This window comes from Bufo bufo, chromosome 4 (assembly GCF_905171765.1).
Source record: "Bufo bufo chromosome 4, aBufBuf1.1, whole genome shotgun sequence".
NCBI lineage: Eukaryota > Metazoa > Chordata > Amphibia > Anura > Bufonidae > Bufo > Bufo bufo.
In genome coordinates, this window is record NC_053392.1 from 149,470,184 (window position 1) to 149,487,157 (window position 16,974).

General features: G+C 42.1%; 1 protein-coding gene across 5 annotated transcripts in view; it reads right to left on the reverse strand.

Annotated features, from left to right (window-relative positions):
• The window catches only part of AGTR1 (angiotensin II receptor type 1), a 262,557-nt gene that overhangs the window by 162,060 nt on the left and 83,523 nt on the right, over positions 1 to 16,974 (reverse strand). The gene's annotated exons all lie outside the window — the stretch shown is intronic.

The following is a 16,974-nucleotide window of genomic DNA, read 5'->3' on the forward strand; positions in this document are numbered from 1 at the left end:
CTTTCTCCTTTATTTGCAAGCAATTTTTTTTATATTACTTGATTAAATAATTTCTATAAGAACTGTTTGTTAGACAAGAGTAGCAAATAGTTTACACTATTGTATATTTACTGTAAATAATTTTGCTGCTGAGTTTATATATGAAATTTATAATTTACACTGCCTCCTAGTGGACAGATAAACTTATTTTCAATGCCACTTTAAGGAGAATTCTACAAAGAAGGTCTGATACCTGTAAAACTATTGCTATTGAAATGAAGCAGCTTTTACAGTTATTGTATGTATTATTTAAAGAGCCGGTTTATGTCTTTAAAGAAAACATATGAAGAAGTGGAGAACCGCACTCAATTCGATGGACTCTGGTGCCAATCAAGGGCTGAAATCAGCCAATATACATGCAGTGAAGTTGAGGCACACAGATTTTTTTAGTGTTGCAATTAAATTATTTATTTAGTTTCGCAGTAGTTTAATCCAATTGCCCAATAGTACAAACAGAATATCTAGACCGGACGTTTCGGTCACATCAGACCTTCATCAGCGGTCACATTTTTATCTGTAATCATATAAATAAAGGAGATGAGCTGGAGTAAAGCCACTGGAAGATTCATAGTGGGTACATTCAATACTATAAAAATGTATATATATATATACAAAAACTATCCGACATATTGTTAGATATACAAGGGAAACAACACAAGGCAAGTCCGCAGGTATAATAGAAGGGAACCACATAAGAAATATATATAATCCAGATACATATAATACATAAAGTATTAGTATAGATTAGATTATGGCTTGTTGAGGAGAGTGATGGATGGATGTAGTCAGGACGCCCCAAACAATGGATCGTCTATATAGGCCATCTATATTGGTGTGTGCGATCCACACTAAACAAAAGTTTGGAACAAACGGTATGTTACTATGCATTTCCAAGTACGGAGCGTAAAGGAAGAATGCTTATTGTCAAGATCACAAATTGTTTGTAGGTTGCTGAACACATACATCCTAGTAGTATACACTCACCTAAAGAATTATTAGGAACACCTGTTTTATTTCTCATTAATGTAATTATCTAGTCAACCAATCACATGGCAGTTGCTTCAATGCATTTAGGGGTGTGGTCCTGGTCAAGACAATCTCCTGAACTCCAAAATGAATGTCAGAATGGGAAAGAAAGGTGATTTAAGCAATTTTGAGCGTGGCATGGTTGTTGGTGCCAGACGGGCCGGTCTGAGTATTTCATAATCTGCTCAGTTACTGGGATTTTCACGCACAACCATTTCTAGGGTTTACAAAGAATGGTGTGAAAAGGGAAAAACATCCAGTATGCGGCAGTCCTGTGGGCAAAAATGCCTTGTGGGGGGCGGAGCTAGCGCCGGACTGAGATGGCTGCTTAGTTCCCTGCTCTGTGAAAGTGACCGTCCCTAGCACTAGCAATCATCTGCCCATTTGAGAGAAAATGGTAAAAATCGGGAACCCCAAGTTTGCTGATCACACTGGGACCCCCAAAGGTCATATTCCAAGCGGCAACATGGACAAGTTCCTGAAAAAAGCAGCCGCCACGGTAGCAGCCCGGGAACCCAAGATGGCACCGGCCCCATCGCCTAAAGCTATGAAGTGGGTCCCCCCACAACCTAAAGGAGACAGCGACTCAGACGACAGCCAGGCCCGCTCTGACCTCCCGCTAACCAGAAGATACCTGGATCAAGCGCTGAGCAGAGTCATGGAGCCTGTCCTCACCGAAATTGCGGCCTGCAGACAGGAGGTGAGACAGATCGGGGATCGGGTGGATACACTTGAATCGCACCAGGCGGCTTCCTTCGATCATCACACAGCGACCGCCACCTCCTTACACCACTGCACAAAATACTTAAATGAGCTGCACAGTGCCCTGGAAGACCAGGAGAATAGGGGACGCCGCAACAATTTAAGATTTCGAGGCATACCGGAATCGATACTGCCGGGCGACATCCCCTCCACCATCATTTCAATCTGCAGTTCCCTGCTGGGCCCCGATTATCCCCAGGAAATAGCCATTGAACGTGCACATAGGGCATTACGCCCCAAGCCCAAGCCGACTGAACCTCCACGTGACGTCATATGCAGGTTCCTCAATTTCCCAGTTAAAGTGGCCATACTGGAAGCTGCACGAAATCGACCTGACCTGTCATTTGAGGATGCCAAGCTAGAAGTCTATCAAGACCTTGCCCCTTCCACCCTTAAGAAGCGGAGAGCCCTGAAGCCCCTGACAGATTGGATGAGGTCCAACAAAGTCCTTTATCGCTGGTCCTTCCCATTTGGACTTTCGTTTTCAATATCAGGCAAGCGATTCAACATTACATCATTTGCGGACATTGCGCCTATCCTGGAGGAACTGGACATTCCTGCTCTGCGAATTGAAAATTGGGATCTTTACCAAGACCTTGGAGACCTACCTGATCTTCCCAAAATTGTGCCGTTTGAAACCCAGCGCACTCCAAAATCCTCAAGGTCCAAGAAAAGAGGACATCATCTTACACCCAGGAGCCTTTCCCGCGATACATGAAGGGTCTGACATAACTGCTCCTTTCCATTTATGTGTATATTGTCTCCCTACAATATGCTCTCACCTGTTCCTACCTACTTTTGTTATTTTTCTTTCTCTCTTTTGAATCTGCACTTTTATAGCAACAAATGCAATGCATCATCGCTCGCTACCCCCCAGTCTTACTTATGGTGCTAAACGGTCACTATACAGGTCACTTGACCTACTACCCCCCTCATGCTGATAGCATACTCTAGTATGCTTGTTTTACACCTCTTTGTTGTTTTTAAAGTTCATGTTTTTGTTACCCTTTTCCCTCCACTTTCAAGGTACTCGTCACACCTGTCAAAATACCACAAGTTCCTCGCCTTCCTGCTTTATATCCGGGTCCTGCTGGAGGTTCCATTTGAGGGGGCCGTGCTCTCCTGGAGGAATCACCTATGCTCAAGAGGTACCCCAACCCACATAGCTTATTATGGCTGACCTCCACATTGCCTCGTATAATGTGAAAGGCTTTCAATCACCCTCAAAACGCAGCCAAATTTTCTCTATCCTTAGGAAAGCTGGTGCAAATGTAGTGTTCCTCCAGGAGACGCACTTCCGCTTTAATTGCTACCCCAACATGTAATTCTCCCACTACTCCCAATGGTACCACTGCGGAGGAGGCTCTTCTGCTTCCTGCGGAGTCAGTATTGGCTTCCAAAGAAAGACCCCCTTCTCATACACATGTCACCTGCAGGATCCGGATGGGAGATACATTCTGGTGAAGGGCACCATAGGCCAGCACACTTACACTTTCATAAACCTATATGCCCCTAACCTTAATCAATTTAGTTGGTTTTCAAGTATCTGCCCCATAATTGACTCCTTCAAGGAAGGTATAGTAGTCCTGGGAGGAGACTTAAATGTAGCCCTACAGCCAGCCCTAGATACCTCTGCTAAGAAGTCCCAACACTCCCTTAGATCTCTCAAAAACTTCCGAGACGGTCTTTGGAATCTCCATCTAATTGATGTTTGGAAATTACATCACCCAAATACCCGTGACTATTCTTTTTTCTCCCCTATGCATGGGTCTTATCACCGCCTAGATTACCTTTTTATATCCAAGGAACACATTCAGTTATGTAGCCAGGCGTCCATAGGTTCCGTGCATCTCTCTGACCATGCCCCAATTTTCCTCTCTATCCTAGCCCCTAATAGTACACCTCCACGTTTCAATTGGAGACTGAATGAATCTTTACTGGGACATCAGCCCACGATTGATTGGGTTTCCAAACATATAAAGGAATACTTCTCCATTAACAAGAGTCCTGACCTCTCCGCCAACCTGCTTTGGGATGCACATAAACCCTATATCAGAAGCCACTTCATCAGCACTGGTGCCTACCAGAAAAAAATGAGGGAAAAAGCCTTAAAAACATCCATAACCTTGAATCCCTTCACAAAAGTAACCCCTCAGATGCCCTTCTCCAGGAACTCTCGAAAACTAGAGCAGAACTCAAAACCCTCCTCCATGCTAAATCGGCCAAATACTACTTAAACTCCCAGCATAAATTTTTCGCCCATGGTGATAAGGCTACAAAATTTTTAATGTCCAGGATCAAGAATAGGAGAGCTGCAAATCATATACACCAACTCACTTCCCCTGAGGGTAAACCCATTTTTTCGGCCACCCAGATTGCAGCCCAGTTTCGATCTTTTTATGAAAATCTTTATAACCTCCCTTCAAATGCCACTCCTGAAACGCAAACCACCCTTATATCTTCTTTCCTCAACTCCTTTAATATCCCTGCCATAACGCCTGAACAAAAAATGCGCCTAGAAGTTCCTTTCTCTCTGGTGGAACTTAATAAAGCTCTAAATCAAACGCCAAAAGGTAAGAGCCCTGGCCCAGACGGCCTACGAGTACAATATTATAAGACCTTCAGAGAGATCCTTTTACCACACCTCCTTGAGGTCTGCAACCTATCCCTTATAGGGATCCCCTTGTCTAGAGACAGGACAACAGCCCATATTTCACTTATACCCAAAGAAGGGAAGGATCCCAAACAGTGCTCTAATTACAGGCCTATCTCCCTCCTAAACATAGACCTCAAACTCCTGGCCAAAATGCTGGCCAACAGACTAGCCGCTCTTCTTCCCTCTATTGTTCATGGGGATCAGGTGGGCTTTATTTGCAACAGGGAGGGTAAGGATAACACTACCAGAGTGATCAACGCTCTTTGCCATGCCAACCGCTACTCCTCTCCCCTGCTTCTTCTCAGCACGGATGCTGAGAAGGCATTTGACAGAGTGAACTGGTTATATTTGAGACATGCCTTGCTCAGATTTGGCCTCCCTGATCCCTTTGTTCAAGCCCCCTTTGCCATGTATGACCAAGCGTCTGCTCGAGTCATGGTCAATGGGAACCTCTCCTCTGCATTTGCCATAAAGAACGGGACAAGGCAGGGATGCCTTCTGTCTCCACTTTTGTTCATATTGGCCTTAGAACCGCTTTTGTCCATCATCAGGTTGGACAGGAGAATTGAGGGTCTGTGTTTGGGAGGCAGAGAACAGAAACTCGCAGCATTTGCGGACGATGTCTTAATGATGATGGTTAATCCCTCAGTTGCTCTCCCTTGCATTCAGTCTCATCTCAACCTTTACAGTAAAGTCTCTGACTTTAAGATAAATGCTAACAAGTCCCTAGTTCTTTGTTCAGGCATCAACCCCGTCACAAAACGGTGTCTCGAGGAAAACTCACCCTTTAATTGGTCCTCTCCCACCATCTCCTACTTAGGCGTAACACTCAGCCCCAACATTAAAGAGTTATTCTCTCTCAATTATGTCCCTCTTAAAGATTCAATCTTCAACTCCATTGATAGTCTAGCCCAATCCAACCCCACTTTATCCTGGTTTGGTCGAAAAAATCTGCTTTCTTCCCTATACCTCCCACGCCTAACTTACCTACAACAGGTTCTCCCAATCTCGGTTCCCAAACAATATTATACAGCTTTTCATAAAAAATTTAGGTCCTTTATTTGGAATGGGAGGAAAGCCAGACTCGCCTTCTCCCTCCTCACTAGGCCTAGGGAAGAGGGGGGTATTGGCTTGCCTAATCCAGAACTGTATGGTAAGGCCATTCTCCTAGCCCGTGCAGTGGCATGGTTGCGTCCATCCACTCATTCCTCTGCAGTGTAAATGGAATTAGAGATACTTGGGAAGCCACCAAGAGCCCTCCTGCTAGGAAACCAAAACCCTATAGTTGAACCCCTCTCCCACTACCCTATTGTCAAAGCTACTCTTGAGGCCTGGAAGTGGTTTTCCACATCCCATTGTTCAATACCCTTCCCCTCACCACTTCTTACAACTAGGGATGTGCTCGGTACAGCCCCCTCAGCCCTGAGATCGACTACCTCTGTAAGACTGTCATCCTCAACCATAGCTATCTCATCGTTGCTGGACCATACTGGCAAACCCCTTAACCTAGATGACATGAAAAGCCTCCTTAACCCAAGCCCATGTGATATGTTCTCAGTACTTTACCTTAGAGCTTACCTAAACCAACACATCCAGCCAGGCGCCCTCCAACGTCCAATTGTCTGGCTTGAGTCTGTGATCTCCCTACCCTCTACCCCCAAAAAAACAGTATCACAAATCTATAGTAGACTACGATCAGCACCTATGTTGGCAAAACCAGCCTTTGTGAAACAATGGGAAACAGATCTTAACATTGTTATCCCTTTCACATCCCTCCCCAAACTTCTTGAATCTCCCCACAGGACTTCCCGCTGTGTCCGTATCCAAGAAAATGGATACAAGATCCTCAAAAGATGGTACCGTACTCCTGATAAGACGTCTCTCTATTCCCCCACCGCCTCAAATATTTGCTGGAGGTGCCTTCAGGATAAGGGAGACTTCATCCACATCTGGTGGTCATGCCCCTCCATATCCAAATGGTGGTTCGAAATATTTTCCATAGCAAACAATATATGCAATACTTCTATCCAGCCCTCACCCCAACTGGCCTTAATATCAATATATCTGGGAACGAACCCCCCACGACTTCCCTTTGTTTTCTCCCAATTGTTACTAGCTGCTCGTCTCATACTTCCCTGCTACTGGTTGCAAACCCAGACTCCTTCCATAGAAAAGTTGATACTTAAAGTAGATCAACTACATAGGTTTGAGGAAATGTCATCATGGGAAACACGCACTCATACTATATTTCTCAAAAAGTGGCTCCCATGGTCGATCTACAGGTCTCCCAACAGGGCCATTCTCTCAAGCCCAATATCCCTAACCATTGGGCAAGATCCATCTGGCCATTAGTCACACTCGTCCTGGCTATCTCATAGAGACTTTTACCCCATTCCTCACCACCCCCTTCAACTCAAATTTAGACCTCCTACTCACCACCCCCTCACACTGTTCGATCACTACACAACGACTAGTAACCTGTAGCCTAATTGTGGGACCCATACCTACCACCCCCTTTTTCTCAATCTACCACTCACCCCATAGGCTGTTACTCTTATTTCACGAAATACCGGTCTGACTGGCTATCATCAATCTCCATGCTCAAGAATGCCATGTACTTGAATGTAATTGAAGCCTATCTGTATGTATTTACATGGCCTGCGTGCCTGTACCTGTAACCCTGTTATTCCCTGTCCCTTTTTGAAAACCAATAAAAAGTTTAAATAAAAAAAATAATAATAATGCCTTGTGGATGCTAGAGGTCAGAGGAGAATGGGCCGACTGATTCAAGCTGATAGAAGAGCAACGTTGACTGAAATAACCACGTTACAACCGAGGTATGCAGCAAAGCATTTGTGAAGCCACAACACGCACAACCTTGAGGCGGATGGGCTACAACAGCAGAAGATCCCACCGGGTACCACTCATCTCCACTACAAATAGGAAAAAGAGGCTACAATTTGCACGAGCTCACCAAAATTGGACTGTTGAAGACTGGAAAAATGTTGCCTGGTCTGATGAGTCTCGATTTCTGTTGAGACATTCAAATGGTAGAGTCCGAATTTGGCGTAAACAGAATGAGAACATGTATCCATCCTCTGATGGCTACTTCCAGCAGGATAATGCACCATGTCACAAAGCTCGAATCATTTCAAATTGGTTTCTTGAACATGACAATGAGTTCACTGTACTAAAATGGCCCCCACAATCACCAGATCTCAACCCAATAGCGCATCTTTGGGATGTGGTGGAACGGGAGCTTCGTGCCCTGGATGTGCATCCCTCAAATCTCCATCAACTGCAAGATGCTATCCTATCAATATGGGCCAACATTTCTAAAGAATGCTATCAGCACCTTGTTGAATCAATGCCACGTAGAATTAGGCAGTTCTGAAGGCAAAAGGGGGCCCAACATCGTATTAGTATGGTGTTCCTAATAATTCTTTAGGTGAGTGTATATAGGGTATTTAAAATGTGACCGAAACGTCCGGTCTAGATATTCTGTTTGTACTATTGGGCAATTAGATGAAACTACTGCGAAACTAAATAAATAATTTAATTGCAACACTAAAAAAATCTGTGTACCTCAACTTCACTGCATTTAAAGAAAACATTTCATCACTTCCACTCAATGAAATAAACATAGGGGCATATACAGGATCTCTAGACAATATTAGAGTATGCACAGGTGAAATCTCAGTCTTCTAAATCTCTTCTTCTGCCTATATAACTTTATGCTTATCTTTATTTATACACCACCAACATGTTTGACAGCAATGTACAAGTGTACCCTGAGCAAATATGGAATTAAAATGACACAGTGATGCTAATTTTGTCCAGGGGACCGATCCATACTATTGGCAATTAGTGAGCGGCATAGGCAATATTCAAATTCACAATATTTAGTTAACTTTTGGCCGAATATTCGCCATAAATTCTCAAATTCGTAATCTCTAGTCATTATTTACTTGATTGCAAAAATCGGTAATGTAATGTATTCGCGATAAAAATTTGCGATTAGAATATTCGTGATCAACACTAAGGGGTAGGCAACTTTCCGATTAGTTGCTAAGGATGTTGCTAAGTGCCGATATTCACGATAAATTCACAATAAATTTGCGATAAATTCACAATTAGAATATTCGCGATCAACACTATTTGCAAATACGAATATATAGCACTATATTCGAAATATTTGTGAATTATCGAAGTGGCGATATTCGCGATTCGAATATTCGCACTCAACACTATTGGCAATCAGAATTTTCTTACAGTTTTATGAACCAGTCACTCTAGTATCTCAGATAACACAATTATAAAGGGCTATGTGGGGGTAGCTAGCTGAGAAATTACTGAAGTATAAATATCTGGGAGGGGGTTAGACTGTGTGGGCCATTGGACTGTAGTTTTTAAAGGATGCCTAAAACATTGAATGTTAGGAACTAGACTAATGGTCCAGAACAGGGAGTTCCATGGAATAGGTACAGCACAGAAGTCCATAGATAGAACAATGTAAAAGGATATAATAAGAGTGGATGCAATTCATGTAATTGGCTGAGCAAAGAGCATAAGTAAATTTATCAATCAATAAAGAGGGCTGAGTTGTCATGTGTTTGGCTATAAAGCATCATGTGACAAGAGTTACTATTCCATTCTGCTCTGGATGTCTTCTAGCATACTTTTTTGTGGCAGAGGCCTTATGCCTTTCTAAGGTGGTGGACTTAAAAGCCACTTCTAATTTAATGTGTGTTATGAACAATGTCTATTTAACCACTGTGCCAAGTAATGGTTTGACTTTGGGCCAAACTATAAGGGAGTTATTCTGGAGCCTACATGGTATCCACTCTTTAAGCCCTGTACAGAGATGTAAACTTTGCTGCTGGTTAGCAACTAGACTGCTACCTCTTGGAATGGTCCCGGTATACTTGTCTGCTGAACAACTGGGGTCAGAAAGAATAGTGCAAAGCACTAAAGACACTGGCATGGCACCAATCCAGAACAGACAGAGTATAGGCAAATCCAAGGCAAACACATAATAGAGGCATGAGATGAAACATAGAGCACTGACATATGGACAGACTTAAGGAACCTAGACATAAGGTTACAGCGAACGCATGTTCAGTAGTAGTGATGAGCGGGAGGTGCCATATTTGATTTCGCGATATTTCACGAATATTTGATTGAATATTCGTATTCTATTCGTCGAAATCGAATATTCGTAATTATTTCATTTATCACGAATAATATGCGATTAAATTAATCGTACGATTTAAAAAAAATATAATTTCTGTATAAGGCAACGTTCCTATGACTATGGCTAGGCTAATATGTGTATTTTACGAATATTCTTAATATTGCTCTAACTTAGTCTTTTAGAATATTCGTAATATTCTAAAAGACAAAGTTAGAGCAATATTACGAATTTTCGTAAAATACACATATAGATTGTAATTTAGCTAATATAGTGCTATAATCCTTTTTTTTTTCTCTAATTTTTTTTGCCTCTTCTGAACTTCAGTTTTGGAAAATATGTACACTAGTAAAAAATTTACTATAGCAGTATATTAGCTAAATTACAATCTATATGTGTATTTTACGAATATTCTTAATATTGCTCTAACTTCGTCTTTTAGAATATTCGTAATATTCTAAAAGACGGAGTTAGAGCAATATTACGAATATTCTAAAAGACGAAGTTAGAGCAATAATAAGAATATTCATAAAATATACATATAGATTGTAATTTAGCTAATATACTGCTAAATTAATTTTTTTATAGTGTACATATTTTCCAAAACTGAAGTTCAGAAGAGGCAAAATAAATTAGACTAAAAAAATAATGGATTATTGCACTATATTAGCTAAATTACAATCTATGTGTATTTTACGAATATTCTTAATATTGCTCTAACTTCGTCTTTTAGAATATTCGTAATATTGCTCTAACTCCGTCTTTTAGAATATTACGAATATTCTAAAAGATGAAGTTAGAGCAATATTAAGAATATTCTAAAATACAAAGTTAGAGCAATAATATTCCACTTTGGCATACTGTTCCCCGACAAGCGTCCCAGTCACCATGGGAACACCTGTGGGTTAGAATATACCATCGGATCTGAGGTTTTACGATCTCAGGGAAAACTCAAATCCGATGGTATTTTCTAACCCACAGGCGTTCCCATGGTGACGGGGACGCTTGTCGGGGTGTTTGTTGTATGCTGAAGTTGATTAAATAACGATTTTGTCATGCGCTCGGGCACACATATTAACCATTTACGATTTTTCTGTTGTAATATTCGTGAACTCGAATATTATAACCGAGATTATTGGTTTCGATTAGAATAGGACGAATATTCTAAAATTGAATATACAGCAATATATTCTTTATTTCGAATATTCCGGTCCATCTGAAAACGTGATTCCTTCCAGCTTCAATTCAGTTGCTTGTGGGCCACTGGCTCATTGACCCACAAGCAAGAAGCAGGGAGGAATCATATATTTTCAGATGAAAAAAAATAATAAAAAAATACGAATATTCGATTTCACGAATATATGGAACTATATTCTAAATATTCGCGAAATCTCGAAATTGCGATATTCGAGGAAAAAATTCGAAATTCGAATATTCGCGCTCAACACTATTCAGTAGCACGGCAAAATGGTCCTCAGGAACTAGGACATTGTTTAGACACAGCAGAACTTAGCAAGACAGACCTCAGGGACGTGGACACCATAAGACAGACAGAAAGCTCCATAAAGACTCTAAAAGAGCTCAAGCTATGGCTTAGGACACTAGGTCAGAATTCAGACATGGACATAACCAGAAAGTTCCAGACAGAAACTTGAAATACAAACTACAACAGAGGGCATAGACAGACTCCAAACAAATCAAAGTAATACATGGCAGCAAAGACATGAAGGAGGTGACATAATTACACAACCAGGGCAGGTCACAGCACTCAAGAGGCATCCCCAACTGACAAAGAACTCAGGAACATATATAGCAGCTGTGAGACAGTGACCGGCCTCATATATGAAGGTTGGTATGTTTCTCTGAGAATAGTGCAAGAAACCCTTTTAAGGAGATGCATATCGAGGTTTGCTGTGGTGCACCTGAGACGTGCCACCAAGGTACCTGGCCTTGGTGGAGTAAAAGCCGTTAGCTTGTGCGTCCACTAGAATAGATAGTGGATGATCTTGCTAACTAGCATAGCTGGTTTCAGCTAATCCGGGCCTGGCTTTTTCTGAGAGTAAGCAAAGAGCTGGGTGGGTGCTTACGCCCAACAGTCCACTCCTGGTTTTGAACGTGGCCAAGATTGTGTTTAAAAGTCTGCAGCATGATGCAGGGTGGGTCTGTTGTATGACAGGCTGCAGATCACACCCTGCAAGGCGTGTGTGAAGCAAATACTAGCCCGTGGACGCTTCTAAAGGAGCCCCAAGCCTGCATGACTTTATTGTGGATGACATGAACTGACTACTTGTCACGGCTGCTATCCGGCTTAACTGAACTGTAAGTTGGCTGGAACAAGCAATAAACTGTATTGAAGTGACTTTGTTGTGTCCCTGCCTGTCTTTAAAACTGGTTATAGGAGCCCCTGGCATTACACAGGCTTAACAAATCAATTAGTCGAATGGACGCAGACACACACAGCAAGGGAATGATTAAAACTTGCAATACAAGACTGAGAAGGGATAGAAGCACAATATAGTGCTATATATTCGTTTTTTAGAATATTCAGATTTTTTTTTCCATCTGAAGTGAACACATGAAAACTCCCTGCTTCTTGCTTGTGGGCCAATGACGTCATTACAAGCAAGAAGCAGGGAAGAGTCATGTGTTCAGATGGAAAAAAATGACGAATACATAGCACTATATACGAATATCTAACACTATATTGAATATAGTGCTATATATTAGTTTTTTTTTAAATATTTGTCTTTTTTTTTCATCTGAAGTCATGATTCCTCCCTGCTTAAGTTGTTTGTGGGCCAATGACTCATTGGCCCACAAGCAAGAAGCAGGGAGGAATCATGTGTTCAGATCGAAAAAATTACGAATATTCTAAAAACAAATATATAGCACTATATTCTATAGTGCTATATATTCATTTTTAACATACGCCTGTATTGATTGGGTAATATTCGCTTATTACACGATCATTACCTTGCCAATTTTCAAGTAAAAAAATAAAGAATATTTGAATTCGCGAATATTCAACGAATATTCAACGAATATTCTACAAAATATTTGTGAAATATCACAAATTCAAATACGACCCCTGCCGCTCATCACTAGTCAGGAGAAACTGTTCTTCTGACTTTGACTTTAGACAACAGGCTACTAATCTCCATTGGAGATTTCAGGAAAGGAGGTATCCCAATTGAATCCTAAGGACGGCCTATCAGAGGGCCCTGGGTAGCGATCAGACACAATCTACACCCCCAGAATAAGAGATGCATACGACTAATAGGCACCTTTGACTCAGCAACACAAGAAGTAAAAGAAGTGATTGCCAAACACTGGGGCGGGTTGCAACTAGACCCAGACATCAGAGATATGATTATGGATACCCCACATACCGCAGGGGATGGAGCATGTGGGATCGCCTTGTCCATAGTCACTTCTCAGTAAAGTCTGGAGTGCAGAGGTCTTGGCTGCAACCAGTGCAGGGCTGCTATCGCTGCAAGGGCTGTGTAGCTTGTCCTTTCATTACACAGGGCCGGAAATTCGTCAGTAATGTCACGCATAAAGAATACACCATTAGACATTTCATCAACTGTTGTTCGAGAGGTGTTGTGTACAAAGCCACCTGCGGGTGCGGAATGGAATATGTAGGAAAGACTACCTGCAAATGTCGCAGGCGGGTCGGAGAACACCTGTCGGACATACGACATAGGAGAGATACTCCAAACATGTTGAAAGGGAGCATGGGGGAGACCCATGGGGAAGACCCCAAGGGCATCAGATTTCTAGGTCTTGAACTGATACCCACTTCAATTAGGGGTGGAGACTGGGATAGGAAGATATTGCAGAGGGAGTCATGGTGGATTTTTGAGTTAAAGACTGTCCACCCGAGGGGACTTAACTATTGTATGGTTGTTATATCTAAGTGATTACTGCACCCGTCATGCATACATCGACCACTTTTGTATGCTTGCTATATTGGGGTATTCCTTACCGGTCAAATATACAAGAGGCCAATTTAATTCTGCATTTTATTAGATACCCCCCCATCCCCCTCTCTCTCTTTCCCTGCATGTCCATAAGTGTGTGGCTATATGTTTTATATGTCATCCATCTGATCTGACTAGATATGGATGCACACACTTTACTGCTGTATCTATAGCAGGCTGATGTCATAGTATGGGCATTAGGATACTTGCTTTCTTCTCCATTCATTCATTTATCTTCTATACACACGCATTTTTCTCACCAAGTATTCTATTGAAAGTTTTTTTGTGGAAATATTGTGTTTAGGTAACGTGGGCACAAGTCTGCCATAGTTAAGCTCCATGAACACTGACCTTGCCCACCTGCCAGATGAGTGTTTGATATGAGACTGCGTGGTATTGGCGCAGCAAGATGAGTTAAGCTGGGAGAGGGGCGGGGTTGAGCCTGCACGCACCCTGTGACGCTTCTCTCCTTTCCTCCTACCATCCAGGATCCAGAATAGGCTGGGTGTGCTGTACCTAAAAGAGCGCCGCCCTCTGAGGTCACGGAACGAGTCATGTGACCGGACACGTGCGCACATCATGTGACCGTCTCGCGCGTGCGCTGGGGGGAGGAGTCTGGGTCTCCCTATAAACCTATGTGAGACGCCAGTAAAATTTGGATGCCATACACACCTCTAACCTCTGCCAGTGACACCAGGTGAACCTGTGTCTGGTGCTGGCCTCCAAGTTTTGCACTATATGTCGGATGTCTTTTTCACTACAAGTTCAGTAGACTCATCCTGGATTGATGGTCCCCTGATGATCTGGCGAAGGCCAGAGAAACGCGTGGAAGCTGGGCAGTCACTAGGCTGCATAGGGGAATTGATAGGGATACCCAGGTAGGCGAGTTCTTTTTGTCCACTAGGTTCACCGTCAATAGGGTGATCGTGGTGCTCCTTTGATAGGTATAAGTCCAGGCCAAGTAGAGCGAGATAGGGTCAGAGAACCAGCACCTTTTTTACTGAGCATTGGTAGTCAAGGCACACTAGTGCAGCACATATTTTTGAATATTATTGTACTTATGGGCTATTATCTTATATTTATTGTTGATTAAAAGTTAAGCTTTAACAAGGCCACCCATTTTTGTTGTTATATATTCTGTTTATAGGGTTGCCCTACACTTATCATTATTGACCCATTCATTTAGGGTTTTTGTTTTTATCATGTGCAGGAGCTGCATTGTGAAAATAAACCATGGACATTCAAATAGAAGCATAGATACCAGCGCTCTATTGCAGCACATGAGGGAGCATCACCAGATCCTGTGGGAAAATATAACTGTCCATCATTCAGAACAACACTGCCGTCTTTCTCCTGGTTTTCTTTGCAGCAGCCAGGTCACATCCACAACCAGTACACTGTACTTGTCATCGTCAACATTAGTAACTTGTTCTGCTCAGACCCCTGCCCCATCTCTGTTCTGTTATCAGTCACCAATAATGGAATGTGTGGCCAGAAAACAACTCTACACTCTCAACAATCTGGTTGTGAGCAAGATAAACTCCCAACTGACCAAGTTGCTGACTGTGCAGTTGCTGCTGTGCCACTTAAATCTAGTATTTGCTGTTTAATTTGGGGCCTTCAACAAATTGTATTGTTCTCTATGGCATTCATACTTTTTGCTTGGTGGCTGTAAAATGTTTCTCGTCGTTCTGCAAATGTGGCACACTTTCGTTCCTTCACCAAAATTTTATTCAGCAAGTATTGCTCCCTTTGGCCAGCTGTCTGTAAAACGCGTTTCATTGTTATCCAAATGTGACTCACTTCAACAACTTCACCAAAATTTTATCCAGCAGGAATTACTCTCTCTGGCCAGCTGTCTGTAAAATGTGTGTCTTGTCGTTCTCTACATGTGGCACGCTTCCATTCCTTCACCCAAATGTTATTGTTCTCTATAGCATTCGTACTTATTGCCAGGAGTCCCATTGTTCTCCAAATGTGGTTCAGTTCCACACTTTTACCCACATTTTTTTCATCAGGCAGAAGTACTTCTGGACAGCCATCTGTTAAAATTGTCTTGTTTTCTAAATGACTGTGCCCTTTTTCTGGCACATACCCTGTTCCTTGGCCCCCAGGACATTTGGGGAGGCAGATTGGACCAGTGGCTGGAACTGTCCCACTTTGCTATCGCTGGACTGTCTTGTCCAAACTCTAATGTACTGTTAAGGAGTGTTTTCAGAATGGCAGTGGCATCTTCACGTCCTAGCTGCAAAATTGTCCTACACAAATCTCCAAATCTTGAGGATTTCCACAGATCTCCAGCTAATGACAATGAATACATCTGCCATTGCTAACAATTGCTATTTTTTGTTGGCCCAATGATGCAACTGCCACTGTCTGCCTGTTTATGTTGTTCCATGTTGTACTGCAGCTGCCACAGCTATTAGTCCCCGTGTTGCCACTACTACTGTGCAAGCTGCACATTTCCTGCCTTGTCCACAAGGTTTCTCACTGCATTGTTGCTGCTGCTACCCCCCCCGCCCCAAAAAAAAAATAAAGATAATTTTTGGGCACTTTTTCATAAGAAGCCATTGCCTTTTTGAATACTAAAATGTTTGTATGAACACCAGCAGACTTCTGCCCCCAATAAGGTAAAAGTGCTCTGCGCACATCATGGTTAGTAGCAAGTAGGAGATGTATGAGTGAGCTGCTGCTTCTCTTAAAAACCAAGTCGACATATATTCCTATGATAAATAACTAGATAAGTGGAGGTGACTGATAATGGTAAAAAGGATACAACACCTCAGCGATTAGCTAGGACATCTGAAGCCAAATACCACAAGGTAGTTGAGAGTGGAGCTGAGAGGTACAGAGAAAGCAGCCAAGGCCTGCGTAAGAGCCAGTCCTGAGGATAGGTCATCAATATGGAACCCCTTTAAGGATTTTCATAAAATCTTAAGTGCACATTCAATTCACAGTCCGTAAAGCACCTTCTAGTGGATCAGATCTCATATCCTCAAAAAACCAAACACTTTAGAACTTGAGAGATATATTTTACTCCTGGGGTTATCTCTTGCATATAATGTGTGATTTTATAAGAAAGGAAAGGTCTTGGGTTCCAGCATTACAGCACACATGGAACTACTTTTTAAGTGTTGCTTGAAGTTTCTGGCCAACAAAATCGTGTCAGGGATTTATGAGCAAAGACTTATTTATTTGTAGAATTATTAAAACAGTCATTTCTGTTAACTTTTAAAGAAATTCTGTCAGCCAATTTTTTTTGCCATAAATTTGGATATAAAAAAAGAGTCTCATCAATAATAACAGTACTTTGCATC